A 6,510-nucleotide genomic window follows, 5' to 3' on the forward strand; every position below is an offset into this window, starting at 1 on the left:
CCTCTGTCGGCGGGGGCGGGGCGGGGCGGGGCCACGGGACCCCACCCCCCGCGTGTGTGTGTGAGGGTGCAGGTGGGGGCGGGGGGATGCCCTGGTGTGTCTTGTGGGGGGGAGGGGAGTGTATGCGTGTGTGTGTGTGTGTGCAGGTGTGGTGCATGCATATATGTGTGTGTGTTCAATGCGCACATGGGTGTGGTGCCCGTGTGTGTCTGCGGTGGGGGGGGTGAGTGTATGTGGGTGTGTGTACATCTGTGGTGCCCATATGTGTCTGTGGAGGGGATGCGTGTGTGAGTATATGCGTACAGGTGTGGAGTCTGCGGTGTGTGTGTGTGTGTGGTGTGCGCACACAGGTGTGCCCATGTCTGTGTGGGAGAGCAGGGTGTATGTATGTGTGCGTGAGGTGCCTATGTGTCATCGTGGGGTGTGCGTGCATGCACAGATGTGTCTGTGCAGTGTGTGTGCATGAGTATATATGTATGGCATGCATGTGTGTGTGTGCGCGCGCCACCCCAGTGTGTGCGCACACAGGTGTGGTGCCCATGTGTATATATGTGCAGCGTGTGTGACCCCACTGTCTGTATTTGAGTGTGGGGGGTGTGTGTGTGCACCCCGTTTGTTTGTGTGCACATGTGTCTGTGGTATGTGCAGTGTGTGCATGCATGTGTGACCCCAGTGTGCATGTGTGTGTCTGCTGCGTGTACAGTACATTTGTGTGCAGTGTCTTGTGTAAAAGTGTACATGCATGCATGCTTGTAAAGTCTGGGGAGTGCCTGGGAAGCCCAAGGGGCTCCCCCTCCCTCCTCCTCATCTGTGCTTAAAAGACAGAGGGAGTTTTTCACCTGGGTTCAAATCCCTGCCTGTATACATATGTGCATGCATGTGTGTGTAAGTTTGTGTGGTGTGTAGGAAGTGTGTCAGTCTCAGCACCCAGCTGGAATTCATGCCATTCATGAGTGCCAAGCAGAGACGGGCAGGTGGGTGGTGTGTGCAGTGCAGACACATCAACATGAGCGTTTCTCATCATTCGTCGCCTCCAGGCACCCCTCCTAGTACTCAGCCTCCTCCCCGCCCATGGACTCCAGCCCCCACTCATAGATTCCAGTCACCACCCCTTGTTAAACACCAGCTCTTAAGTTTTCATTCATTTTCTGACTACAGAATAATACCAGAGCCATTCATCTATTGCAGAGAGCTCAGAAAGATCACAATGGTGCAGAATTTTTTCAACACCGTTGATTCCAGTCACCCCCCCTACTTTGCCTGTGACAGGTGAGGTAGTTATGTCTTGTGTAGTGTCAGGGTTGGCAGTAGTTTTACAGCCCAGTTAAATTCTGGATTTGTTTGGGATGGTTTGGATAGGGAAGATCCTGCTTCAGGCCAGGGTTTGGAGTTGATGACCCCTGGAGGTCCTTTCCAGCCCCACTTCTCTATGATTCCTATTTAAAATCTCTGGGTTTATATCTTGTGAATTCTGCGTGCGTGCTTAACAGTGCTAACATTATGTGCTGTCCCCACAGCACCCTTGGAAGGATCTTAGAGCACACCCCAGGGTGCCACAGCAGCCTGGTTGAGAATCACTGATGTAAATTATAATAATTTTATACACAGCTCTGTGCATGTCCTTTCACAGCATCTGATAAAGCAAGCACAGGCTCACAATAGCTCTGATGTTGACTCTGATTTGCATCTTTGATTTAGTTAGGTTATAAGATGCAAATCTATCCTGCCATCTGTCTACAGCTATGATTCTCAACCAGGCTGCTACGGCACGCTGGGGTGCCTCGATATCCTTTCAGGGGTGCCACACATTGTTAGCACTGTTAGGTACTCACACATGATTCACAATATCAACTCAATGGTTTCAAATAAGAATCCATAGCGTTAAAAACAGTCTGACCTGTTGTGGCCTTTTTGAGCTGTTTGCAAAAATAAAAGTTGCAGTATTTTTTCATAATCAAAAAATGAATTAAAACTAGGAGCTAACATTTTCTGAGGGGTGCCTTGAGTCTAAACGAATCGAGAACCACTGGATTAAGGGAACTCCAGGCACTGCCCTGATATTCTTTCCCCATGGTGCCTGACAGCAGACAGCGTTGGTCTCTCATATACATGCCTCTCCTCTGCACAGGTACATTGGAGCTCCCAGGAAACCAGCTCCTGGCACCAGTCAGACCTGTGAGCTGTGACTCAGACTGGGCATGCAAGGGCGTGCAGGTCTGTGGTGCTGCTCTTTTCCTCCACCCCAGCTCGCGCAGCAGATGGAGCAGCAAGCTTCGCTCTTCCATTTGTCAGGAACCTGGCGTGGACGGATAGCCTCATCCCAGCCGCTGCCCTGGGACAGCTGGAGAGAACAGCAGGATTGTGCGTAACAGGCGCTGCTGAACGAACAATGGGGATATTGTGGAGCACTTGGAGCTCAAGGAGAGGAGAGTGGGAGGCTTGGACAGACGGATTGTATTATGTACCCCTGTTGCTTCACCCAGGGTCTGCCCTAGGTGCTGTTGCCACAATAGGCAAACCAGAGAGATTCTTCAGACCCTCCCTCTTTCTAAGGCTGCAGTCACTCATAAAACATTAGTGAAGGTTTGGGAGCTTTAGGCAACTGCTACCCCTGCCTCTCCGTGCACAGGGCCTGTTTTGTGACTAGTCTAAGCAGCTGCTAGGGGAAGATGGAATGTCCTGATACAGCATGTTTTAAGTCTCAACCTAGCATTAATAAAGAATACCACTGCAAGCCACATCCTTCACCAGTCTGCTGGATCCCACAGCGTTCTGCCTTGCACATAAACATTGCTTTCCAATGCATTGGAAATATTCCCTTCCTTCAGAGGGAGGAGTATAAAACCACCACACACAGCACAAAGATCCAGGGGCTGAGTTTAATCATTGTTAGCTGTTCTGGAGTGCTGCTTTGCCTGAGATCTGCAAGCATTTTACAAAAGGCCCTGAGCAAATTGTCTTCATTTACAGGGGTAAAGTGGCCTGTTTAGGGGGTCACTCCAGAGGTCAGTAGCAAAGGCAGAGGCAGAAAGAGATCCCGAGTATGCTAACCATATTTCTGGGATATTACAATGTGGGACATTTACAGACAAAATTAACTGCACCGTCCTATTTAAATGCCCATTGTATTGGATACCCCTGCCTCTGCGAAATATAATTCACAGATCCTGTAACAATGTTGTAAGACCATCGATTCTGTGTATTGAGCCATGGGGTCAAAGGTAGTTTAGGGGCAGCGTTTAGGCCTTCTGTGGTGCTATAGCTGGGAAATGGGGCAGGAGGGGAGGCATCTCCAAAAAACTGGAGCACTCTGCCACAGGAATGCCAAACAGCTGTAAGTCTCCAGTTAATGCAAACAGCGCTCATGCCCAACCTCTGGAAACTGTAAATACAGCTCCTGACCTTCCAAACATCTCTGCAAGGAGACAAACATCAGGGAACTGTGGCATGCTGTGGGGAGAAGGAGATGCTGGTGGCGGGGGTGACTTTAATTCCATGTGAACACACCCTCAACTGCTTTCTGACCTGGGTATAGACACACCCCATTTTCAGAAGCCAGGAATCTTGCCTCCATATGGCTTACCATCCCATGCAATGCTCTCCGCACCATTCACAGGTGGGTAGGAGGCAGAGAGGGGCACCAGCCCATTGATCAGGCCCTTTCCATAGGCCCTCCACATCCTGACCAAAGCAAAGTTCGCTGCTGTGCATTCTCCAGAGTTTCATTCGGTTTCATTTTAAATTGCCCATGTGATGGGGATCCATTGCTTTCCTGGGGAGACTATTCCATAACTTATTAGATTGCATTGGTAGTAAATACTTCCTGATGTTTTAATTGGCTGTTACACAGCACTCATCACTGTGGTATCTGAACATCTTCCAGCAGTACATCAAGGGATATGACTAACATCTGTCGCATGTGGCTCTGCCTCTCCACAGGATTTGGGGTTTTTTGAATGTATATGGTATTTGGACACTGAACTGGTCTTTAGGTTGGCAAAAGCAAGATCATTGAAGCAGGCTTTGGACTTGAAGGAGGTGGTGATAAAGCCTGGGGGAGACTCCTAGATCCAATAAAGGGCTCAGGCTCCAGAAGGTGCCAAAATACCTAACTTTGAGTACCTGGCCTCTAGGTTGGGGCCCAGAATCTAGTGAGAGGGACCTCAGCTCTCTGGGCAGCACAGGGGGAGTCTGGTCCCTCAGCAGAGCAGGGATCAGACCCATCCCGTAGGGGAGTGCCCTAACCACTATGCTATACAGCCACTGCTTCACACTCTCTGTCTGACCCAAAGAATCTTAAATCCTTCTCTGTGCAGTGGCACGGTTGTGGCAGGAGAAAAGAAAGAACGCCTGCACTCAGAATAGCCTGCAGTCTGGCGTGGGGTTGAAGCACTCCTGGCCGAAGAGCGCACTGAGCCTCAGTGTCCCACTTCCTGGGTGTATGCTGGGCCTGCTTTCCTTGAAAATACAGTTGGGGAAGACTGCCAAGCATTCTGAAGGAAGCTCAGTCCTGTAGGCATGCAAAGTGCACTCTGGGACTGCCTCAGGGGAGTTGGGCGGAGCAATATCTCCTATCTGGATAGTCATGCTCAGGCATGAGCTAGGCCCTGAGTCACTCAGCACTAATCAAAACTGGAGCAGTTTTAGATATGCACAGAGGTGCAGCTTCAAGAACCTGGGGACCTGAAGTCCATCAACTATTGGGTCCTAGACAACAGCTGAACAGGGGCTTTCAGGAGTGCAGTTTTGGACTTCTCCCACTCTGGGGTGCCTGAGCCCAGTTTTGAACCCAGACCTTCATTTGTTTGCTCGATGATCCTGGATCAGCAGCTGAGAAAGCTGCAACTCCCAGACAAACCACACCCTCGCTGCAGAGAATTCAAACTTGGCTGAGAAGTGCAGCAACTGAGCATGACAGGACAGTGAGTGCTCTGAAGATAAAAATGAAGACCTTGAATTGCACACTGCATTCTACAGGAAGCCCATGTAGGAGGCAGAGGAAAAGGCAGAATAAACTCTCAGCTGCCTGAATTGATAGGTTATTACTAGAACAGGCTCCATTTCAGCCCATTACTTCAAGTTACATCCCTTTGATCATACTAAAAATCCACTTTCCTCTGCCACATTTATACCTTTAAGCACTCATTATGTCAGCCAGCACCCACTAAGTGACACAGGAAACTGCTATGTGCGTAGCTTAAAACAACATGATGTGGGGGAAGGGGGAGCACCTTCAGCCTTCAGTGCATCTTTATACCTGGGGTATGATGCTACTGACTGCTCAACATCACAGAACCATGGCAAACAGGTTGGCTTTTTGTCTGCTCAGCCTAACCAGGAACAGGAACACAATGGACTGAGAATATCTTATCCAGCAAATAACTGAACCTGCTTGAAGCAGGACCATCTCCCTTCCTGCCTGCAGGTCTGCAACAGCAGTGGAAAGGGAGTGACCTCATGCTGAGGTTCCACTTATCAGAACCGCTTCACTCCAGACTGCTGTACTTCCATGCTAAGTACACCCGCAGCCACACTCCTGTCCAACAGGCCAGGCTAAGGTAACAAAGCATCACCCCGCCCCATGGAACAGCTCTAGCCACATTCCAGCATTTGGACTGTTGATGCTACTGAATGCCCTGCATTCCTCTAGCGCCAAACTGTGCCAGGCACTGAGAATTGCTGAGCCTATCTTTCCACCCCATGCAAAGAACTGCAGTTCCTTTGGCTTCTATCCAAAAATGCCAGTCACATCAGTTAACCTTCAGTAGTCTCTAATAGAAGGCAGAGAGCCAGTTGCACTGGCTGCAGATGGGTAACAGATACTTTATGGGCCTCACCAGGAAACCGTTTTACAGACTCAAGCTGAGGAAAAGGCATATTCAAATACTGGAGAACAAAGTGTGAATAACTATAAGGGTGTAAGAGAACAGGAAAATGCATTTAGTCTCTATGCTCCTACCATACCAGATTAAAAAGCGAGAGTAATGCAGCCAGCAAAATTCCAGTTTAAATCCTACATTAATCTGCGACTTGGAAGAAATGGGCTTTGCAAGCTGGGTGTCTCCCTGCTGCATATCGCTACTAGCTAAAGAATCGTAGAGAACCTGGGCTGGAAGAGACCTCCATAGGTCATCTAGTCCAACCCCCTGCCTGAGGCAGGATCATCCCTCTCCTAGGCATCCCGTATAAATCGTCTAACCTCACATGAAAACTACAGTCAACCCTGACACAAGACACAACACCCTAACCTGCCACAGGTAAAGCAGGGGGACTATGGTGGCCAATGTTCTGCTGCTGCAAATGTTAAAACACACTCGAGAGATCCCAGGAAGATGGCCAAGTCCTCTGCTACTGAGGAAGGCAAACCCCCACAGTCCATACCAATCTGACTATGGGGTAAAATTCCTTTCTGACCCCAAATATGGCAATCGGTTTGAACTTGAGCAGAGGGGCAAGATCCTCTAGGCTAGGAACCCCCAGGTTTAAAGTCCCAGCAGGAGCACTGGCACA

This window comes from Alligator mississippiensis, chromosome 4 (genome assembly GCF_030867095.1).
Source record: "Alligator mississippiensis isolate rAllMis1 chromosome 4, rAllMis1, whole genome shotgun sequence".
NCBI lineage: Eukaryota > Metazoa > Chordata > Crocodylia > Alligatoridae > Alligator > Alligator mississippiensis.